At 38.3% G+C, this 25106-nt stretch overlaps 1 non-coding gene and 1 pseudogene across 1 annotated transcript; one reads left to right on the forward strand and one right to left on the reverse strand.

Moving 5' to 3' along the window:
* Positions 1-6567: 6567 nt before the first annotated feature.
* On the reverse strand, positions 6568-6674 carry LOC117311517 (U6 spliceosomal RNA). Its single transcript, XR_004525712.1, has one exon. It is a non-coding gene; the product is annotated as a U6 spliceosomal RNA (small nuclear RNA).
* A 2599-nt stretch (positions 6675-9273) lies between these two features.
* Positions 9274-10197, forward strand: LOC101325078 (FUN14 domain-containing protein 1-like; annotated as a pseudogene).
* The last annotated feature ends 14909 nt before the right edge of the window (positions 10198-25106 follow it).

The raw sequence follows: 25106 nt of genomic DNA on the forward strand, positions 1-25106 counted from the left end.
GTGGATGCCCCACCTGGGTAGACAGAAGCTGCAGAAGGGAGACTGGACAGAAATAGCAGAGACAGCACTGCTGGGGAGGAGAACAGGGCATCATCAGGAAGATCCAGGTTGAAACCAGGAAGATGACAAGCTCTAAGGGCAAAGCATCACGGAACAAGAATGAACAGGGTTGAAAAGCAGAGAGAAATTAAGTTGTTCAAAACCAAGTCTGCTGACCATGAGTTTGGGCTGGAGTTCCCGTAAGGTGGGAGCTGTGCACCTGAGCTGGGTGCAAGGGCTTGATGGAGTTTATAGACAGGACATCTGGGAGGAATTTCTTCTTGTCTTCTATCTGGAAATTGAGATCCATCTTTTCTCCCCCTTTTCATCCTTCTCCTTTTTCTCCTCTCTTCTTTCTTTCCTCCATCTTCTTTTCTTTGGAAAAAAAAAAACTTTATATACATTTCACAACTCCAAATGGATAACTTAATATTTTATCATATTTGCTTCAAATATTTTTAATCAAAATATAAAGTGTTACAAATAAAATTGTCCCTCTCTTCAGTCCTATTCATCTCTGCCCAAGAAGACAGTCCTAGATAACATCGCTTACTTGACAGAATTCTCTAGTATGCAAGAATACAGGCTTGAGAACCAAATTGCCTGGGTTCAAATCTTGTCTCTGTCTCCAATTAACTGAGGCTCTAGCGTCAGCTGTGGAGTTGACTCGTGTCAGTCTTTGTTGGCGCTCAGTATCTTTGAATATTCCTCCAATGTTTGGGCGAAGGACACCTGCCAGCACCTGGTCAGATGACACCACAGAGAGGAATAGTACAGATGTGCTTGCCCCAGCGTGGAGCTGGCAGAGGCCACAGCAGCTGTATAGAAGAGTGGGGCAGGGGGAGATAAGTAGATTTCCTACCGTGTGGGAACAGACCCTGGCATAGGACTCCAGCCAAGAGGAGAAAGGAGTTGAAAGAGAGGCATAATCTTATGGCTTTTAAACCCTGTGAATATACCCATTAGAAAACTTAGTCAAAACAGTGCCCTGACAACCGACCAAACCAGATCCACATTCATTCTCCCTGGGGTGCAAGAAAAAAGGGAGAGGAACTAGGAGAAGAGAGGAGCTTTGTGAGCTTCCCCCCGCCCAGGCCAGGTGCACAGAGAGGTGTTCCCAATCCCTGGGTCCTGGGAGTCTGGGTCCCAGCTTCTTGTCAAGCTAAGACACCTATTACAATGGTACAGTTAAATCTTTCGCCCAGAAATCTGCCCAGAAAAACTAGCTCAGAAATCTGCAGATAGAGAAGATAGAATATGCTTATAGGGACATCAAGAGAAGAGGTAAAGAATGACAGGAGTTTGGGTGTTAGTTAAAGTCTATTTATTTAAGAGGTGTGAGAAGTTGTTGAACAATTCTTCTATTCTCTTATCCAAATGTTAGTGAAATGAATTTGCTGTAACATGTTAAACATGCTTACATGTATAAAATGCTCATCATAAAATCACATCAAGATAGCTAAAATCGGTCTTAAAATATTAAATAATTCCCCCTTCATGTCATCCCAGGATCATATTTTAAAGACTTGGAATAGTTCTGCTAGCTAATCTCTCAAGTCACCCAGGATTTAGACCACAAGATTCAAAATTCTAACTGATGACCTGGTATTAACTTATAATCCTGTCACTAGGATAATTAAGTTGTCATGAGGTAGATAAATGATATAAAATAGTATAAGTGGTATAAACAAAATGATATAAATTCTTGGTTATTATAGAAATCTTAAAATGATTTAAAAGTAATCCATAAAGAAAAACTTCTGTTTATCTGACATTTACTAGCACCAGCGGTCCTTTTTCACAATGTCAGAATGCTCCTTATGGTTGTTTTTATGTTTTTTCAGTTTTTTTTTTTAATAGACTTTATTTTTAGAGCAATTTTAGGTTCACAGTAAAATTGAGTGGAAGGCATGGATTTCCCATGTACCCTTTTACCTCCACTTATGCAGAGCCTCATTAGCAACATCCGTCACAAGAATGGTACATTTATCCTTGTGTTTTTCTACTGCCAAGACTATGAATCAACAAGGTTTGATCTTTTAAAGCCTTTGCCATTTAGATGAACCTTCTTCATCCCAGCCTTGTTAATGATCATTGACAGGACTTCTTGTACTAAAGGAACATCTTTTTAACTCAGCCAATTATGGCCCAGTTGACAATTGCAAGAGGGCAGTTGGAGAGAGAAACTCCAGACTAGGATTTCCCAAAAAGCAGGGAGTGCGTCAAAAAAAGGATGTGGTAACCGTTAAGAGAGTTTGAGCCATTGTCTCCCCCTGCCAAAAAATATTTTGGGGGTAATGCTAGCATCATATGATTCTTCAAGATAAAGAGTCATAATGTCAGTTAAGTGTGTGAAAAACCACAGGCACTCTCTTGGAGACTTATGATGAGTATATTAAAGACTGAGAAATTCTTTACTAAAAGAACCTTGATAATTTTTTTCTAACCTAGTATTACCTAGATTTATTTGACCACAGGGAAGTAATCCTATTCTATTCACATTTATGGAATTTGGGCTCCATGAAAATCATTTGGGAAAGTGCTGATCAGCATGAGAAATCTGGGGACTGACCTTTCCTCCAAAATCTCATTCTGTTCAAAGCAAAATGTTTTAGTATGGTTACAATTGTCAATAGTGAGCAAATCCACAAACAACCTTGATCCATTACTACCAGACATTAGGATCATGCCCTCTCTTTGCTTTCTTCACCTGTACTACTTTCTCTTCCACCAGACTCCTGTTTATTTATTTTTCCCTATTTATGTGTTGAGTTTTTAAAAATCTTTTAAAATATTTGAAAAAATTTAAAAATAAATCTGTATAGTATACTGTGAAATAATAGAAAATATATATATTGGTCTCTGCTCCTGGTTCCTGGACCAGGGCTTCTAAAACCCTTGTAAGTTCCTAAGTGTTAAGACTGCTAGGAGCATCTTTCGTTCTAATGATGTGACGCTGAGCGGGCTCCTAAATGGCTCCTGGATGAGGGCTTGCCATCAGAAAGACCAAGCCATGATTAGAAGCCTGGAATTTTCAGCCCCACCCTCCAATATCTTGAGAAGAAAGAAGGGCTGAAGATAGAGTTAATGATCTATCATGCCTAAGTAATACAGTCTCCATACAATCCCCAAAGTATGGGGTGTGGAGAGCTTCCAGGTTGGTGAACACATCTATAAGGGAGGCTGATGCACCCCAACTCCATAGGGACAGAAACTCCTTTGCTTGGGACCCTCCCAGACCTCGCCTTATGTATCTCTTCCTCTGGCTGTTCATCTGTCCTTTATTATATCCTTTAAGAAATTGGTGAATGTCAGTAAGTGTTTCCCTGAGTTCTGGGAGCTCTAGTAAATTAATCAGACCTGAGGAGGGGGTCACTGGAACCTCTGATTTGTAGGCAAACTCAGACAGAAGTTGTGGGTAACCTGGGGACCTACTAGTGATTGGCATCTGAAGTGTGGTAGGAGGGGCAGTCTTGTGGGACTGAGCCCTTAACCTGAGGGATCTGATGCTAAGTCCAGATAGGCAGTGTCAGAACTGAGTTAGATTGTAGAACACCCAGCTGGTATCGTGGAGAATTCCTTGATGTGGGGAAAAACCTCCACACGGTTGGTGACCAGAGTGAAGTGTTCTGTGGGACCTAGTAAGGGAGACACATAGGAAAGAAACACACAGTAGGAAGAACTGGGTTATTCCCTACATAGGCAGATGGAAGACTAAGGTTTTTTCATTATATATACCATAAGAGAATTAAGGGGTAAACTTAAAGATTTCCATTCCTCTTTGTTAGCATCAGTTTATATATTGTCATTAGCAAAGTTGTGTTGGTTTCTTTTTGTGATATTCCCATATTCATAAACAAGCATGAGAGTGCAGTCAGTGGGATGTCTATGTCTAGTTAGCAGAATGGTCTTAAGTAAAGAATAGCATCTTTTATATACTAATAAGATTCTGATTCATATTAACTCATAAGACCGGAAAAATAAAAGAATAATTTGATTCTCTGGTTAGAGTCCAAAACAGAAATATCTTTCTGATGGGTGTATGCTTAGATGAAACAAAGCACAATCACTAAACACCAACCAGAGATTTGCAGCTCAAGTGCTTTGCCAGCTCTACGGGAGAAGATTACACCACATTTCCCTTTGCAAAATGTATGATCTGGTTGGGAAGACAGAACCAGCACACAAGGAATATGAGGGAATCATGCAAGGGAGTATGTAATTCATTGTTAACTCTGTGGAATATACAGAACTGTCCTGACACGACATTTTGACATTTGCTTTTGACATCTTCCAATTCCTCATTTCTGTGCTCCTCTCCTTTTCCCTGGGTCTTCCTCTCTAACCTCCCAGGTAGCCAGAATATATACTCTCCTTGCCACCATATCTGACCTCAAGTGTGTATTTATTGAATTCAAGATGCTATAGATTACAAAATATACGATTATTTTTGTACCACTATGAAAAAATCATGTCAATTAAATTATATTACACTGCTTTCATTTAATTTCAAATTTTAAATCATTTAGAATTGGGCTTAGATAGATTTTTTTTACATATAATACTCTTTTGCATACACAAAAAGGAAAATAAAGTTAATGGCTAAATTATTACAGTTTTCTCAAACCTTCACAACTTCCAATAAAATAATGTCATTAAACTGATTTTTATTGAGTTATAAATGACTAGTCCCAGATTCAATTTCCTTTTAAGTCAACACGTATTTATTGACTATCACTGTATATCCTGCACTACAGAGGATCCAAGAAGAAGTTCAGATAAAGTTCAGTAAAGAGGTTAAGATCTGAACTGGACCCTGTGGGATGGATGAGATTATACTTTTGGGGGATGAGATGCAAGAAAAGGGAGAAAGTTGAAAAAATAAACCTCTGTGATGTGAATCATTGTTCAGTTGCAAAGAGATATTGCAAGTACCAGTCTGATATCAGAAACAGACAATTCACACAAAAATAAATAAAACCAAAAACATATGAACACAGAGATATCCATTAAAAGTATCCACTCTTCAACCAAAATGTCCAAACTGAAATAAAGTACTTAAAAAAATGAATAAAAGAATAAAAGCTGAAACATGGAATATTACACAGGTATATAAAAAATGGAAACTATTTACAGTATAGTATCAAGTAAAAAAGTGGGATACAAAGTTATAGCATAATTACATCAATTTAAAAAATATATGCCTGTAACCCAAATTGCAGAAAGAACTTAGGTAGAAATACATATGATTCTTCCTTCTAGATTTTTTTCTTTGATGTACTATCTTGTATTAGTTTCTTTCTTAGAGGGCGTATTAGTTTCTTTCTTAGAGGATGTATTAGTTTCCTAGGGCTGCCATGACAAATACACAAACTGGATGGCTTAACAAAAATTTGTTTTCTCACAATCCTGGAGACTACAAGTCCAAGATCAAGGTGTCAGCAGGGCTGATTTCTTCTGAGGCCCCTCTCCTTGGCCTGTAGATAGCACTCTTCTCCCAGTGTCTCACATGATTGTTTTCTCTGTGTGTCTCTATGTCCTAATTTTTTCTTTCAAGGACACCAGTCTTATTGAATTAGACCCATCTGTATGATCTTATTTTACCTTAATTACCTTTTAAAAAATTTTTTATTGGAGTATAGTTGATTTACAATGTTGTGTTAGTTTCAGGTATACAGCAAAGTGAATCAGCTATACATATACATATAACCACTCTTTTTTTTTCTTACATTCTTTTCCCATATGGGCCATCACAGAGTACTGAGTAGAGTTCCCTTTGCTATACAGCAGGTTCTTATTAGTTATCTATTTTATATACAGTAGTGTGTATATCAGTCCCAGTCTCCCAATTTATCCCTCCCCCATCCATCTCCCGGTAACCATAATTTGTTTTCTACATCTGTGACTCTACTTCTGTTTTGTAAATAAGTTCAATGGTACCTTTTTTGAGATTCCACATATAAGCGATATCACATGATATTTGTCTTTCTGTGTCTGACTTACTTCACTCAGTATGACAACTCTAGGTCCATCCATGTTGCTGCAACTGACATTACTTTGTTCTTTTTTATGGCTGAGTAATATTCCATTGTATATATGTACCACATCTTCTTTACCCATTCCTCTGTGATAGACATTTAGGTTGCTTCCATGTCCTGGCCATTGTAAATAGTGCTGCACTGAACATTGGGGTGCATGTATCTTTTTGAATTATGGTTTTCTCTGGGTATATGCCCAGTAGTGGGATTGCTGGGTCATATGGTAGTTCTATTTTTAGTTTTTTAAGGCACCTCCATACTGTTCTCCATAGTGGCTGTATCAATTTACATTCCCACCAACATTCCCAGCAAGAGGGTTCCCTTTTCTCCACACCCTCTCCAGCATATATTGTTTGTAGATTTTTTGATGATGGCCATTCTGACTGGTGTGAGGTGATACCTCATTGTAGTTTTGATTTGCATTTCTCTAATAATTAGTGATGTTGAGCATCTTTTCATGTGCTTTTTGGCAATCTGTATGTCTTCTTTGAAAAATATGGAATGCTTCACGAATTTTCATGTCATCCTTGGGCAGGGGCCATGCTAATCTTCTCTGTATCATTCCAGTTTTAGTATATGTGCTGCTGAAGTGAGCACCTTCTAGATTTTTTTTTGACACTATTTTTATACCCTCTTTTTAATTATCAGTTTGAAAGTACATATGAGGAAAAGTGAACTCAGCAGGTTGGCTAGGGGTGGGAGTGGGGAAGAATGATATAGAAGGTAAATCAAGAGGAGATTATAAAAAGAGAAGAAATTATTATCAAAATATTATTTAAATGCTAACATAAACCTATTATACTTCTGCTTCATTTTAGTATAATATTCTAATAAGTTATCCAAAGGAATCAGAAAAAGAGAAGCATGGTATAACAGAGATCGCACTAGTTAACTGCCATGTATTAATATTTCATGACCAGTTTTTTCATACACAATCTAATGAAGGCTGTAAATTTTTTTTTTGATTATAAACAACAGAAATTTATTTCTTACAGTTCTGCAGGCTGGACTTGCAAGATCAAAGTGATGGTCAATTCAGTGTCTAGTGAGAACCTGCTTCCTCATAGACCACAGTCTTCTCACTGTAATCTCACTTGGCAGAAGGACAATGCTGTAATTTTTTTAAAGCACAAAATTGGAAAGCCACGGTGGCCATTGACATACTGACAACCTAAAATATCTACATTTGGATTTTTCAGTTATGTATTATGTTTTCAGACTCAAAAATAGATTTTTCTATTTTATATATTACCATTTCACGTACTCTTTATTCCTTTGTATAAATCCAAGTTTTCTTCCTGATGCCATTTTCCTTCATCCTAAACTTCCTTCAACACTTCTTGCAGTGCAGGTTTCCTGGTAAGAAAATGTGTTTATTTCACCTTCATTTTTTAAAGGATCTATTTGCTGGATATGCAATTACAGGTTAATAAATGTTGATGGGTCCCCTTTTCCTCCCCCTCTAGTAATTTTTAAAAATGTCATTCCATTGTCTCCTGATTTGCATTGGTTTTGATGACAAGTCAGTAATAATTCTTATCATAGATCCCTGTATGTAATGCGCCTTGGGCTGTTTTAAATATTTTCTCTTATCATTAGTTTTCAACAATGTAATTACAATGAGTCTTGGTGTTATTTTCTTTGTGATTATCTTTCTTGTTGTTTGTTGTATTTCTTAGAGCTGTGTGCTGATATTTTCCATCAAATTTGAAGAAAAAAATTGGGCATTATTCCTCCAAATAATAGAGCTATTAGGATAGAGTTGATAGTTAATAGGATAGAGTTCTTTCTCACTCTATCCTATAAACCCAATTATACATATGCTATATCACTTGATATTGGTGGTGTCCCGATATTGTGTTTTTTTAGAACAGCTTACAGAAAAATTGAATGAAAAGTACAGAGATCTTTTTCTACCTGATAATTTTATGCTGGATTATGTATAGTATATTGTTAAGTGCCTAGATTTTATTGTCTTCTTTTAGATGGGGTTGAATTTTGTTCTGATGGCAGTTAATTTACTTGTGAATTGACACAGTGCTTTTGAATCTTGTTTTTAACTTGGTTAGGGCGGATCTAGTCTTTATTTGAGAGCTAGCATATCCATTGTACTAAGGTGTGGCCTTTCTTGGCTATCAGCTGAGTACCAGGGGTCTCTTCTCTCGACTGGTTAGCACTCTATGTATCTCAGCCCTGTGTAAGCTGCAGGACCCCTGTGATGGTTTCCTGCTTGGCCTTCAGGAGTCCTGGACTGTGCAAGATCAGCTAAGAACTCAGTAGAAGCTACAAGGGGAACTTCATGCAGATTTCTAGAGTATCTTTCTGAAGCTCCCTCCTTTCTGAGAAAATTCCATTCATCTCAACACCTTTGAACTTTAAACTATGTTTCCTCAGCTCAGTGAGACTACCAGCTCTGTTTGGGTTCCCCATCCTTGCATCATGGTAAGGAAAATTATCGCTGGTCAGAAAACAAGGGTGATGTGCGACTTACATCATTTGTTTCCCTTCCATCAGGGATCATAATACTGCACTGCCTCTTGTCCAACATTTGAAATGATTGTTTCATATATTTTTCTAGTTTTATGCTTGTTTACCACAGGGACCATTTAGTCTATCATAGTCAAAAACAAAATCCACGATAGAGTTTTTTATTTAAAAAATTGTTTAATTATTGAAAATTTCAAACACATATGAAAGAAGATGGAGGAGTAAGATGAAATCCTAGATCACTCAACTTCAATAATTAGCAACTCATGGTCAATCTTGTTTCATCTATACCTATTCATTCATTCACCTCACTTCTATCTTATTTTGAAGCATATATTAGCCATCATATCATTTCATCCACAAATATTTCAGTATTTATCTCCAATAAATAAGATTTTTTACTAGAGCCACAATACCATTTTCATACTTTAATGAGTTAATAATTCCTTAATATAATCACATAAAGAGGAAGTGTTCATAAAAGGTAAGAGGTGAATACTATTTATATGTTCTTGGGTAATTCAGTTAACTTCTTGGTGCCTCCATTTCCTAATCTATAAAATGGGTCTGATGGAAGGAAGTTGGGCTAGGTGTTGTCTCAGCCCCCTTATCCCCATCTTTGTTCTATAACTAAAAATCTTGTACTCTCATCTTAAAAGTCATTATCTTGGGTTTGAGCAGCTTGCATTATTTTAAAAAAAAGTAGATCATGGAGACCCGGAACACCCCTCCCCAAGAATATGAAAGAGATGATGACTCTTACGAAGTGTTGGATTTAACTGAGTATGCAAGAAGACAGACACCACTGGTGGAATCGAGTGTTTGGCCACAGTTCCGGACCTATGGTAGAAAAATACTCAGTAGCCACCCAGATTGTGATGGGTGGAGTGAGTGGCTGGTGTGCAGGATTTTTGTTCCAGAAAGTTGGAAAACTTGCAGCAACTACAGTAGGTGGTGGCTTTCTTCTCCTTCAGATTGCCAGTCACAGTGGCTATGTGCTGATCGGCTGGAAGAGAGTTGAAAAAGATGTAAACAAAGCAAAAAGATTAAGAAACGAGCAAATAAGGCAGCACCTGAAATCAACAATATAATAGAAGAAGCAACCGAATTTGTTAAACAGAACGTTGTGATATCCAGTGGATTTGTGGGAGGCTTTTTGCTAGGCCTTGCATTTTAAGGATAAGAATGTTCTATCACAGTGGAGTCACCTCTGAGAAGAGAAATGGTGGTGACAAGATGGTCTCAACATTACCCATTGACAGATTCTCCAGGATGACAAGAAACAACTAGCTGGACAGTACCAAACTCATTGCTTAGCATTTTGCCATCTGAACTTTGGCAGACAAGTATCTGCTATAAAACAATCTGTATGATCTATGTATAATAGTATTCCTGAGAAAAACATGGCTTTCATTATTTTTTAAAAACTTGCATTTGCTTAAAATTTGCGTATAAAACACCACCATTGGATGTAGATATGGAGAGAGAAAAAAATCTCTTGGCTATATTCCCCAGTGAAGTATCATCCTCATTTTATTTAAATAAGATGTTCTCCATTGTGCTTTTTAGTATAGTGCCAATAATTTAAAAATTAGTATTATAGCTTCAACAGTAGGGCTGACTTTTTTTTTTAAAGATATGTTTGCAGTAAACTGAAGAACTGTAATGCCCTTTTATGGAAGAATTTACAAATAATAGAATTATTAAAGATATTAAACAAATTTAATACCAATTTTTAGGTTGTTTTTTCCTGCAATTCTTACTTTGCTTACTATGTAATAACTGTAGCAAATGCTCTTCTAGGGAAATGTTCTTCTAGGGAAATACTACATGTCTAAAGCTCTTTTTCTTTTTTTTTGATGTCTATAGTTGTAAAAATATCGTCTTGTATATAAGCTTCTAATTTTTTTTATTCATTTGTTTATCTTGGCAGCCTGGGTAGAATTAATTATTTTGAGGGTACATATAGTTGGGTCACTGATTCATTTTATTAACTTTGAGTGAACCTTGTTTTTCATTAAAAAAAATCGGAATTATTATTTTGACCCCTTCTATACAAAGAGGTAAAAATCACCTTAAAATACTTAGTAGTATAGTATGAATTTATTGTCTGAAGAACAGTGATTTTCTATATAATCATGAAATTGTAGTTTAAAGAGAATCATCTCTTTGATCTAGTCTGAGATGTAAATGCTGAGGCTTTCAGCTCTTTAGGTAGCATTTTATGTTGGTCCCAACACTAGGCCAGTTGACTTGTTTCTCAGGGCCAATATCACACTCCCTCAGAGGGTCCTTGGCCTAGAAAAGCTTTTTGTATTGTTTGTTTTGTCCAGAGTTCTACGTTGGAATTGCGAAAAACAGCAGAACAACGTGTGTTGGAATCTTCAGATTGGAAAGACTTTGCAGATACTCAGACTATCTCCTTTTTTTTTTTTTTTTTTTTTTTTTTTTTGCGGTATGCGGGCCTCTCACTGTTGTGGCCTCTCCCGTTGCAGAGCACAGGCTCTGGACGCGCAGGTTCTGGACGCGCAGGCTCAGCGGCCATGGCTCACGGGCCCAGCCGCTCCGCGGCATGTGGGATCTTCCTGGACCGGGGCACGAACCCGTGTCCCCTGCATCGGACTCTCAACCACTGCGCCACCAGGGAAGCCCCAGACTGTCTCCTTTGATAGGAAGTCCCTATAGTATTTTTTGTGTGTTGTAAACATACGGCATTTCATGCTTTCAAGATTGTTACAGTTTGTGTGCTTTCATTTTTGCAAGACTCCTTAAAATTGAATGTGGGATTGATTTCATTTTCTTCCTTTACTCTCAGCGCCTCAGATAAAATGCTAAATAAAACTCGACTTTCTTAATATGAAGTGATTTTGCTTATAAATACTTCATTTTTCTTTTTTGAGCTTTTCTCTGTTTCTGCCTTGCCTAGCTTTTCATGACTGTGCGCTTAAAAGGGAAAAATATTCTACGTTAGGCAGAACCTGGGCCGCGCTTCTGTGTGCCATATCTGAGTGATACATTTCATCCGATACGGTGTGGAAGGCTACTGCGAGGGGCTCTAGGAGCCGGCTCAGTTTGTTCACTTTGGAAATATTTATAGTGCCTGTTCTGTGTCTGATACGTTGGGAAAGTGAGGGGCACAAGAATATCTGCCCCCAAATAAAGACTAAATATTCCTATATGAAAAGTTACATACTAATATAGGAGAACCTGGCGTACGATTTAGTGGCAAATGAGCTGTAGAGATAACTACTTTCAGAGTCCAAACGTGAATGAAAAGTGAAAAAGAGCACTTCATTTTTTACCTATACATTTCCAAGTATTTGTTGATTTGTTTGAAAATATTTGTATACCAGTGTAAAATATGATCAGTTCTCTCCATACGCCCTCCTCTCTGTTAGTGCCCCTTGTTCTGCCTCGTGTCCGTGCCGTTTCCCCACGAGGCTGTACACTACTTGAGGCAGTCGTGTGTGGTGTTAATTAATCTATAACTTGTGACACACCCTGTGTAATGCTTTGCTCACCATAGGTATTCAGCTGATGTTGTGAATGAGTATGTGAAAAGCATATGACTGTGCTAGAGTTGGTGTCAACCTGTAGGAAATCTTCTCCGTATGGCAGCCCCATGAATCAGAAGCTCCATCAGAAATGACTTGGTGGGGCTTGGCCTGAATGCAAAGCGTATAGCTTGCCTTTGTCTAAAATGGGGACTTCTGTGTTTAAGGGCATAAAGTTTGTTTGCAAAATTTGTTAAAACTTGAGTATGTGGAATATAGATATTTTGTGGCTTAGGCTTTGGAAGATTTGTAAGGACATTTTGACTGATTTTTATTTTTTATTCTTAGAGCCCTCCCCAATCTCCCTCACAAAAAGGATGATTTTTAACATTTTCTTATTTCAAATGCAATATGAACGAAATACGTTTATTATAGAAAATACATCAGCATAAAGCATGTCGATAATATGATGTACCTAGAGATAATCATTGTCCATATTTTGATACATAGCCTTTGGAATTTTTTCTACATATCTATGAATACATAGTATGTGTATTTTGTATAAAAAAAAGTAGTGTTCAGATTTTCAGTTGTCTCATGAATGTTGTAATTTTTTTCACAGTTGCTTTGAATCAGGACCCATGTATTTAATAAGCACAATAAGGATAGGAAAGAAATCAGGGGGAAGTTGAATCATGCAAGGCCCTGGAGGATGGAGTTTCAAAAAGGAGGTATTATTTAACAATGACCAGTGCTACAGGGAAGTCAAATAAGAAAAGGGCTACAAACAACAAGACTATTGGATTCAACAAGAAGAGTCTCAGTAAACTGCTTTGCTAGAGCAGCTTTGGTGGTAGTGGCTGGGGGCAGGAGGGAATGACTGGGTCCAGATCACAGGAGATTGAAGACTTGAGGAAGTTAAAACAGGCATAAATAAAGCTTTCAGGAGGCTTGTTATGAAGGGAAAGAGATGATGCTAAGTAGAGTGGAATGTAGGTCAAATTTGTTTTTTAAATATGAGAAGGTCAAAGCACATATTTAATGCTGACGGAAACACCAGCAGAAAAGACACGTTAAAGACACAAAAGCAAGGTGCTGATGTCTAAAGGAGGACTCCTGAGGAGACGGGAGGGAATGGAAATCAGAGCAGAGGTGAAAAAGCCAGGCTTGTAAAGGCAAACGCTTCCTCCATGCCGATGGGGTGGTGAAACCAGATACAATTGTGTAAACTTGATTGCTGGGGCTCTGGGATACACCCCATTGGATGGTATACAGTGGCAGCCGAGTTCATCTGCTGCGAGTAATGTGAGGGTGTTAGAAGAGCAATGAGGTTGAAGAAAGGTTTCAAGGAGAGTAGCAGAGAGAGAGGGAAGAGGCTATAAGAAGGCTGGTCATGTAGCATTGAGGGCCCAGCAAGGGTTAGAGACAGATGTTTTGATGGGGCACCAATCTGTGCAGTGTGGTGATTTTCTTCAGCCACACTCAGGATACTGGATGTTTGTTACTGATGTATCTACAAGATAATTTTTTTTAAAAAGCTCAAGGGACACGAGGAGAATTTGTTGCTTATTCCTTGTGCTCTATTGGTTTTGTGGTCTTCAGATTAGATAGCCACCTGAGGGGAATCTGGGACAGGAGCCTCCTGATTCAATGAGAGGTCTAATTAGGGAACTCTCCACTGTCTTCTGATTCAAAGATGCTCTATGTTTTAGCCTTGATTAATACCAAATGCCTTACTTAATCGTATTTTCCCCATCCTTCTCCACAACATCTTAATCTATAATTACTGGTCTTGTACGCTAATACTCTCAGCACTGCCAGGTTGGCTTTCAGCCAGATTTAATGGCTTGGTCTTCCTTGCACCAACCCTGCCTAGGTCGTGATACCAAGTAGCCTTCTTGGGACACTCTGGTCTCCCCTCCCCGTGTGATCAACTTCAGAGCAACCCCAGTAAGGCATGCGTTCTCAGTAACTCAAGATTGATTAGTCTGTAACTTGGTCTGTTATGCTTTTCTCTGGGTGATGATGATTAGGATTTTAGCCTTGGCCAAATAAAGATTTTTAAATGTAATTATATATACTGATGTCAATGATGAGTTGGCAATCTCTATATCTTCTTTGGAGAAATTCACTAACAAGTTCCCAAAGTAGCAAAGTGAATGATTAAAATCCGCCCTGATCTCAAATCTCAGAAACCTCTCAGTACCTTCTCAGTTGGTGGTCCTTTGCGGATATAGCCAGTGTTGTTTCTCACTGAAAAAAGCCCATTATTCCCAGGAGAGGGACTCGCCATATCTAAATTGATTATGGAAGTAATGGAAAATATTTTTCTCCTAGAAAAAATATCTATGGCATTTGCAAGATAAAAATGTCAGTAAATAAATAAAATAAAATTCAAAGAAAATTGTCAGTAAAGATAGCAATCTAGGTATAAAGTGGTTATATCTTTTTCTGCTTAATATTGGAAAAAATACCTTTTAAATTCTGTGCACATTTATTTTGGGAGACCCTTGCCTAAATATCTCTTTATAGATTGGAAGCTTCCTTAATATTCACAGTGAAAAGAATTATTTTCTCCTTTCTTTTTTTTTTATTAAAAAATTTTTTTAACATCTTTATTGGCATATAATTGCTTTACAATGTTAGGGAGTATTCTAATGTTGCTTTACAACTGTTATACAGTTCCTGCTATATAACAAAGTGAATCAGCTATATGTATACATATATCCCCATATCCCCTCCCTCCCACCCTCCCTATCCCACCTCTCTATGTGGTCACAAAGTACAGAGCTGATTTCCCTGTGTTATGCAGCTGCTTCCCTCTAGTTATCTATTTCACATTTGGTAGTGTATATATGTCAATGCTACTTTTTCACTTCGTCCCAGCTTACCCTTCCCCCTCCCTGTGTCCTCAAGTCCATTCTCTACATCTGTATCTTTATTCCTGTCTTGCCCCTATTTTCATCAGAACCACTTTTTTTAGATTCCATATATATGTGTTAGCATACAGTATTTGTTTTTCTCTTCCTGACTTACTTCACTCTGTATGACAGATTAGGTCCATCTACCTCATTACAAATAACTCAATTTCGTTTCTTTTTATGGCTGAGTAATATTCCATTCTATATATATGCCAATCTTCTGTATCCATTCATCTGTCAATGGACATTTAGGTTGCTTCCATGTCCAGGCTGCTGTAAATAGTGCTGCAATGAACATTGTGGTACATGTCTCTTTTTGAATTATGGCTTTATCAGGGTGTATGATGCCCAGTAGTGGGATTCCTGGGTCATATGGTAGTTCTATTTTTAGTTTTTTAAGGCACCTCCATACTGTTCTCCATAGTGGCTGTATCAATTTACATTGCCACCAACAGTGCAAGAGGGTTCCCTTTTCTCCACACCCTCTCCAGCATTTATGGTCTGTAGATTTTTTGATGATGGCCATTCTGACTGGTGTGAGGTGATACCTCATTGCAGTTTCGATCTGCATTTCTCTAATGATTGGTGATGTTGAGCATCTTTTCACGTGTTGTTGGCAGTCTGTATATCTTCTTTGGAGAAATATCTATTTAGGTCTTCTGCCCATTTTTGGATTGGGTTGTTTGTTTTTTTGATATTGAGTTCATGAGCTGCTTGTATATTTTGGAGATAAATCCTTTGTCAGTTGCTTCATTTGCAACTATTTTCTCCCATTCTGAGGGTTGTCTTTTCGTCTTGTTTATGGTTTCCTTTGCTGTGTAGAGCTTTTAAGTTTCATTAGGTCCCATTTGTTTATTTTTGTTTTTATTTCCATTTCTCTAGGAGGTGGGTCAAAAAGGATCTTGCTCTGATTTATGTCATAGAGTGTTCTGCCTATGTTTTCCTCTAAGAGTTTGATAGTGTCTGGCCTTACATTTAGGTCTTTAATCCATTTTGAGTTTATTTTTGTGTATGGTGTTAGGGAGTGTTCTAATTTCATTCCTTTACATGTAGCTGTCCAGTTTTCCCAGCACCACTTATTGAAGAGGCTGTCTTTTCTCCATTGTATATTCTTGCCTCCTTTATCAAAGATAAGGTGACCATATGTGCGTGGGTTTATCTCTGGGCTTTCTATCCTGTTCCATTGATCTATATTTCTGTTTTTGTGCCAGTACCATGCTGTCTTGATTACTGTGGCTGTAGTATAGTCTGAAGTCAGGGAGTCTGATTCCTCCAGCTCATTTTCCTTTCTCAAGATTGCTTTGGCTTCTAGGGGTCTTTTGTGTTTCCACACAAATTGTGAAATTCTTTGTTCTAGTTCTGTGAAAAATGCCATTGGTAATTTGATAGGGATTGCATTGAATCTGTAGATTGCTTTGTGTAGTATAGTCATTTTCACAATGTTGATTCTTCCAATCCAAGAACATGGTATCTGTTTGTATCACATTTAATTTCTTTCATCAGTGTCTTATACATTTCTGCATAGAAGTCTTTCATCACCATAGGTAGGTTTATTCCTAGGTATTTTATTCTTAATGTTGCAGTGGTAAATGGGAGTGTTTCCTTAATTTCTCTTTCACATTTTTCGTCATTAGTGTATAGGAATGAAAGAGATTTCTGTGCATTAACTTTGCATCCTGCTAGTTTATGAAATTCATTGATTAGCTCTAGTACTTTTCTGGTAGCATCTGGTAGCACAGGATTCTCTATGTGTAGTATCTTGTTATCTGCAAACAATGTTTTTACTTCTTCTTTTTTTACTTTTTTTTTGATTTTACTTCTTTTTTGATTTGGATTCATTTTTACTTCCTTTTCTTCTCTGATTGCAGTGGCTAAAACTTCCAGAACTATGTTGAATAATAGTGGTGAGAGTGGACAACCTTGTCTTGTTCCTGACCTTAGAGGAAATGGTTTCAGTTTTTCACCATTGAGAACGATGTTGGCTGTGGGTTTGTCATATATGGCCTTTATTACGTTGAGGTAACTTCCCTCTATGCCTTCTTTCTGGAGGGTTTTTTATCATAAATGGGTGTTGAATTTTGTCGAAAGCTTTTTCTGCATCTATTGCAGATGATCATATGATTTTTCTCCTTCTGTTTGTTAATACGGTGTATCACATTGATTGATTGATTGATTTGCGTTTATTGAAGAATCCTTGCATTCCTGGGTTAATCTCCACTTGATCATGGTGTATGATCCTTCTAATGTGCTGTTGGATTCTGTTTGCTAGTATTTTGTTGAGGACTTTTGCATGTATGTTCATCAGAGATATTGGCCTGTTGTTTTCTTTCTTTGTGACATCTTTGTCTGGTTTTGGTATCAGGGTGATTTGTGGTCTTGTAGAATGAGTTTGGGAGTGTTCCTCCCTCTGCTATATTTTGGAAGAGTTTGAGAAGGATAGGTGTTAGCTCTTCTCTAAATGTTTGATAGAATTTGCCTGTGAAGCCATCTGGTCCTGGGCTTTTGTTTGTTGGAAGATTTTTAATCACAGTCTCAATTTCAGTGCTTGTGATTGGTCTGTTTATATTTTCTATTTCTTCCTGGTTCAGTCTTGGAAGGTTGGCTTCCTAAGAATTTGTCCATTTCTTCCAGGTTGTCCATTTTATTGGCATATAGTTGCTTGCATGATTCTTTGTATTTCTGCAGTGTCAGTTGTTACTTCTCCTTTTTCGTTTCTAATTGTATTGATTTGAGTCTTTCCCTCTTTTTCTTGATGAGTCTGGCTAATGGTTTATCTTCTCAAAGAACCAGCTTTTAGTTTCATTGATCTTTGCTGTTTTTTCCTTAATTTCTTTTTCATTTATTTCTGATCTGATCTTTATGATTTCTTTCCTTCGGTTAACTTTGGGGTTTTTTAGTTCTTCTTTCTCTAATTGCTTTAGGTGTAAGTTTAGGTTGTTTATTTGAGATGTCTCTTGAGGTAGGATTGTATTGCTATAAACTTCCCTCTTAGAACTACTTTTGCTGCATCCCATAGGTTTTGGGTCATAGTGTTTTCATTGTCATTTTTGTCTAGGTATTTTTTGATTTCCTCTTTGATTTCTTCAGTGATCTCTCGGTTATTTAGTAGCATATTGTTTAGCCTCCATGTGTTTGTATTTTTTACAGTTTTTTTCCCTCTAATTGATATCTAGTCTCACAGCATTGTGGTCAGAAAAGATACTTGCTTTGATTTCAATTTTCTTAAATTTACCAAGGCTTGATTTGCGACTCAAGATATGATCTATCCTGGAGGATGTTCCATGAGCACTTGAGAAGAAAGTGTATTCTGTTGTTTTTGGATGGAATGTCCTATAAATATCAATTAAGCCCATCTTGTGTAATATGTCATTTAAAGCTTGTGTTCCTTATTAATTTTCATTTTGGATGATCTGTCCATTGGTGAAAGTGGGGCGTTAAAGTCCCCTCCTATGATTGTGTTACTGTCGATTTCCCCTTTTACGGCTGTTAGCATTTGCCTTATGTATTGAGGTGCTCCTATGTTGGGTGCATAAATATTTACAATTGTTATATCTTCTTCTTGGATTGATCCCTCGATCATTATGTAGTGTCTTTCCTTGTCTCTTGTAACAGTGCTTTTTTTAAGGTCTATTTTATCTGATATGAGAATTGCTACTCCAGCTTTCTTTTGATTTCCATTTGCATAGAATATCTTTTGCCATCCCCTCACTTCCAGTCTGTATGTGTTCCTAGGTCTGAAGTAGGTCTCTTGTAGACAGCATATATATGGGTCTTGTTTTTGTATCCATTCAGCCAGTCTATGTGTTTTGGTTGGAGCATTTAATCCATTTACATTTAAGGTAATTATTGATATTTGTGTTCCTATTACCATTTTCTTAATTGTTTTGGGTTTGTTATTGTAGGTCTTTTCCTTCTCTTGTGTTTCCTCCCTAGAGAAGTTCCTTTAGCATTTGTTGTAAAGCTGGTTTGGTGGTGCTTTTAATTTCTCCATCGAATCTGAATGAGATCCTTGCTGGGTAAAGTAATCTTGGTTGTAGGTTTCTCCCTTTCATCATTTAAAATATGTCCTGCCACTCCCTTCTGACCTGCAGAATTTCTACTGAAAGATCTGCTGTTAACCTTTTGGGGATTCCCTTGTATGTTATTTGTTGCTTTTCCCTTGCTGCTTTTAATATTTTTTCTTTGTATTAATTTTTGATAGTTAGATAAATATGTATCTTGGTGTGTTTCTCCTTGGATTTACCCTGTATGGGACTCTCTGTGCTTCCTGGACTTGATTGACTATTTCCTTTCCCGTATTAGGGAAGTTTTCAACTATAATCTCTTCAAATATTTTCTCAGTCCCTTTCTTTTGCTCTTCTTCTTCTGAGACTCCTTGGTGCATTTAATGTTGTCCCAGTGGTCTCTGAGACTGTCCTCAATTCTTTTTGTTCTTTTTCTTTATTCTGCTCTGCGGTACTTATTTCCACTATTTTATCTTCCAGGTCACTTATCCATTCTTCTGCCTCAGTTATTCTGCTATTGATTCCTTCTAGAGAATTTTTAATTTCATTTAGTGTGTTATTCGTTATTGTTTGTTTGCTCTTTAGTTCTTCTAGGTCCTTGTTTCTTGTATTTTCTCCATTCTTTTTCCAAGGTTTTGGATCATCTTAACTATCATTACTCTGAATTCTTTTTCAGGTAGACTTCCTATTTCCTCTTCATTTGTTTGGTCTGGTGGGTTTTTACCTTGCTCCTTCATCTGCAGCATATTTCTCTGTCTTCTCATTTTGCTTAACTTCCTGTTTTTGGGGTCTCCATTTCACAGACTGCAGGTTCGTAGTTCCCATTGATTTTGGTGTCTGCCCCCCAGTGGGTGAGGTTGGTTCAGTGGCTTGTGTAGGCTTCCTGGTGGAGGGGACTGGTGCCTGTGTTCTGTTGGGTGGGGCTGGATCTTGTCTTTCTGGTGGGCAGGACTGCATCCGGTGATGTGTTTTGGAGTGCCTGTGAACTTAGTATGATTTTAGGCAGCCTCTCTGCTAATGGGTGGGGTTGTTTATTATATGGCATGCTAGTTTTTTGGCATGGGCCTTGCAGCACTTTGGCTTGCTGGCCGTTGGTTGGAGCTCGGTCTCAGTGTCGAGACAGAGATTTCTGGGAGAGCTCTCAGTGATTGATATTGCATGGGGCCGGGATGTCTCTGGTGGCCCAGTTTCCTGAACTTGGCTCTTCCACCCTGGAGGCTCAGGCCTGACAACAGCCTGGAACACCAAGACCCTGTCAGCCACACGGCTCAGAAGAAAAGGGAGAAAAAAGAAAGAAAAAAAGAAGTAAAAATTTTTTAAAACTTTAAACAAAATTATTAAAGTAAACAAATCCACCAATGATAACAAGTGCTATAAACTAAACTAAGCTAAACTTAAAAATCAGAAACAACTCAGTCACAGCCCACAGACCCCAAGTCTACAGTTGCTCCCAAAGTATACAGCCTCAATTTTGGGACGATTCGTTGTCTATTCAGGTATTCCACAGATGCAGGCTACATGAAGTTGATTTAATCCACAGCTCCTGAGGCTGCATGGAGAAATTTCCCTTCCTCTTCTTTGTTCACACAGCTCCTGGAGTTCAGCTTTGGTTTTGGCCTTGCCTCTGTGTGTAGGTCACCCTCGAGTGTCTGTTCCCCGCCCAGATAGGACGGGGTTAAAGCAGCGGCTAATTAGGGCGCTCTGGCTCACTCAGGCCGTGGGGAGGGAGGGGTATGGTAGTCATAATTGAAATGTGGGGGGAGCCTGCGGCGGCAGAGGCCGACATGATGTTGCAACAGCCTGAGGATGCCGTGTTCTCCCAGAGAAGTTGTCCTGGATCCCGGGACCCTGGCGGTGGCGGGCTGCACAGGCTCCCAGGGGCGGGGGTGTGGGTAGTGACCTGTGCTCGCACACAGACTTCTTGGTGGCAGCGGCAGCAGCATTAGCCCATTCATGCCCGTCTCTGGGGTCGGAGCTGATAGCCGCGGCTCGCGCCCGTCTCTGGAGCTTGCTTAAGCTGGTGCTCTGCCTTCTGTGGGCACACGGGGAAGGAATCCCCTCTCCTCATGCACCCCAAAACAATGGTCTCTTACTTCTTCAGCTGGTCCAGGCTTTTTTCCAGACTCCGTCCCGGCTAGCTGTGGCACACTAGCCCCCTCAGGCTGTCTTCCTCCTTTCTTTTTTAAAACAAATGAGATGAACGAAATGTAACCATTGATTTCTCTCTTTTTTTTTTTTTTTTTTAAAGTAAGTCACACACAGACCTGTGTGCATCTTTCCTGGAAGACAAATTACACATATTGTAATGAGACGAAAAATCCAAATGCTCGGGAAATGCCCATGAGATGTGTTCATTTTTCCTGATTTAAGGTACTTTAGAGAGAAGCTGACCATTGAGCCAGCCTCAAATGAGTTGATGGAGTTATGATTGGATGCGGCCAAGGAAGGAAACAGGTGTCAGAAGCCCTCCCCACTTGGTATCACTCTTGGAGTTTGTGTTGCCCCAGAGTCATCTGTGCCTAACCCTTCTTCCAGACAGTCAAAATATTCTCACCTTGCTAACGGAGGGTTTAAGATAGCTTTCTCTTGGGTAGAGTTAAAAGGCATAGTAAGGAAACCCTTTGATTTCTCTCTTGGTGTCTTGAAACTCTTACCTCCTTACTTACTCTAAAGCAGCCTTTCCCTGAGTGTAGTCCCTGACCAGCAGCATCAACATCACCTGTCAACTTGTTAAAGATGCATGTTCTCAGCCCCACCCCAGACCTGGGTGGTGGGACCCAGTAATGTTTCAACAAGTTCTCCAGGTGATTCTGGTGTATGCAAAAGTCTGAGAATCACCGACACAAAGACCAAAACGGCCTAGCACAGAGGGAGGGGGCCATAGTAAAGAAGCCGGCAGAGAGCAGAGACACTGACAGAAAGAGAAAGAGAAGTTAATATTGAGATCCCTAGAGATGGAGCTGGGAAGGGCACAGGCCTTGGGGAGGAGAGATGCCGCCCTCTCTGAAAAAGATTTGGGGACCAAAAAAAATTGTTTTTAAAGTTTGGAAGTATGAGGGAGGAAACCTGTAGACTTCATTCTACATAGAACCACCTGTTCTATGTTCTTGGAGAATTAGGTGACTAGATGGGGAATGGAGCAGAGTTGGAGGCTTGTGAAATAGCTAGTGTAGATTTTTGAAACTAGCAAGAGAAGAGTGATTATAGTAACAGTCTGCTTGGCACAACAGCATTAATCCTTAGGGAAATGCAAATTAAAACCACGAAGAGATATCACTACCCACCTATCAGAATGGCAAAACCAAACAAAACTGTTATATACCAAGAGCTGGCAAGGATGCAGAGCAACGCTCATACGTAGATATTTAAGATGCACAGCCACTGTGGAAAACACTTTGGCAGTTCCTTTTAAAGTTAAACATATACTTGCAATACAACCTAGCAATTTCACTTCTAGATATTTACCCAAGTAAAATGGAAAGCTATATTCAAATCAAAACCTGTAAATGAATGTTTACAGCACTTTATTCACAATGGCCCAAAACTGGAAACAACCCAAATGCCCATCAGTTGGAGAATGGACACACTGTAGCACATCCATATAATATATTATTCAGCAATAAAAAGGGATGAATCATGGATATTCTCAACAATATCTAATGAATCTCAGTGCTAAGTGCAAGCAGCCAGACCCAAAAGGCTACACACTGGATGACTCCATTTGTATGACATTAAGAAAAAGACAAAACTATTGTGATATGAAGAGATCAGTGCTACTCAGTGATTAAATGTGGAGATGACTACAAAGGTGTAACGTGGAGGATGCTTTTTTTGAGGTGATAAAGCCATTCTGTATCTTGATTGTCATGGTGGTTTCATAATTTTATACATTTGTCAAATTCGTAGAACTGACAGTAAAAAATGAATTTTATTATATGTAATAAAAAAAAAAGAAAGAGAAACTCCCTGGAATGTCCCCTCGACTGTCTCAAGACAGGATTTAACTTTTCAAGTACTACTGCTCTTTCATGGCCCGGTTCAAATGTTATCTCTCGTAGGAAACTTTTTTGAACCCACATAAGCCATTACTCATCATAATACTACTTACTTGGTCTGTGTCCCTGTAGCACTTTATATTTGTCTCTGTTTTTATCACCTTATTTAGCGATATTCTTCTCCCCCTACCAAAAATAAATGTGAGATACATAAGAGAAGGGAATATGCCCAGAGTCTTTATCTTGTTGGTATGCCCAGCACCAGCTTTAGAACCTTACACATGGGGCACGCTTAAGTGTGTGTCAAAAGAAGAAGCGAATGGGATCAGTATTCTGTCTGTCTTTTTTTTGGGCCTCATCGCTTGTGGGATCTTAGTTCCCTGACCAGGGATTGAACCTGGGCAACTCGGCTGTGGAAGCACCGAGTCCTAACCACTAGATCGCCAGGGAATTCTCTTGTCTGTCTTTAAAAGCTTTTATTATGGAAAATATCAAACATATTCAAAAAAGAGAGAAAGCAGTATAATAAACCCACATGTTATGCAAAAACTGCCTTCACATTCTCTATACCCCACTAGATTATTTTAAGCAAATCTCAGATATATCATTTCTTCTATTAATACATCAATGTGTATCTCTGTGAAGACAAGGGCTCCCTTTTGTTTAATATAAGCACAATGCTATTTTCCCTAAACATAAGCATATTAAACATATTCTTAACTTCCTTAATATCTATTATACTCCATATTGTCTAGTATCCATTCACTGTTCAAATTTACCAACTGTCTCATGAGTGTCTTTTTATAGTTGGTTTGTTTGAATCAGGAGCCAAACAAGGTCCACACATTGCACTTTGTTGATAAGTTTCTTAAAATTTCTTTTAATCTATACCAGTTCCCCCTGCAGGTCATTTGTCCTGTAAAATTGCCCACATTCTGGATTTGTGGTTTAGGTTCATAGGCGGTGCTATATGTACTTCCTGTTGCATCACATCAGGAAGCAATTATGCCTGGTTGTCTTTCTCTTTGTGATGTTAAGATTGATGTGTGGGTTAGACTAATTCATCTATTATAATGTTCCTCATCGGCTTTCCACCTTATAACTTTAGCAGTGAGGATCCATTATTTCATTAGGGGTTATTAGTGAGCGATAATTTAATTATATCACTCCTTCTACCTGTATTAGCTGGAATTCCATTCATATAGGAAAGGCAGAATAAACGCTTCTATCCTTTTATTTACCATCTTTTGTATTAATGAATTAGTGTTCTAGTAATCTCCAAACGTGACCATTGATTTTAAAAAATATGTATCATTATGGACGCGTGGGATCTAACATGATGTATTTCAAACCTTGCATTATTTTTGTTGCTTTAGTTGGCCCATCTTCAACCAGTAGGAAACTTTTCAATTTGTCTCTAACATTCTTTGATTGTTTCCTTTCTTCTGAAGTGACAAGATGTTCCAGATTTATCTTGCGTATTTCCTGCTTCAGAACTGGAATCCACCATTTAAGAGTCCAGGTTCCTTTTAGTGAGAAATGATATTGATAGTGTTAGTTGTTCTCATTTCCATAGGTTGACCATTGCTTCTAGGCCTTTGCAGTGCACAGTGATGGGAAAAACATCATGACTTCATTTCCCATCTTTAAGTGAGAAAAAAAAAAAAAGCTTGATTCGGCCAGCTTATTGTTCTTAGATGCTGCTGGATGGAATCAATGGTTAAAATGAAGTGCTTTGTGACCACCTAGAGGGGTGGGGTAGGGAGGGTGGGAGGGAGACGCAAGAGGGAGGAGATATGGGGATATATGTATATGTATAGCTGATTCACTTTGTTATACAGCAGAAACTAACACACCATTGTAAAGCAATTATACTCCAATAAAGATGTTAAAAATAATAATAATAAGTAAATAAAATGAAGTGCTCACTAAAGTAAACATTTGGGACATTTGGAACAAAATCAGACATCAGCAAAAATCACAGAATAAGTGGAGTGAGAGCTCATAAAATAAAGTATAGAAAACTTATTAGTACTGAATAAACCATTGTTAAAACAAGAAGTAGAAAATTAGAAAAATTAAACAGACACTTAGCACAGGGCTCAGCCCATGATATTTGCCCCCAGTA

Source organism: Tursiops truncatus, chromosome 2 (genome assembly GCF_011762595.2).
Source record: "Tursiops truncatus isolate mTurTru1 chromosome 2, mTurTru1.mat.Y, whole genome shotgun sequence".
NCBI lineage: Eukaryota > Metazoa > Chordata > Mammalia > Artiodactyla > Delphinidae > Tursiops > Tursiops truncatus.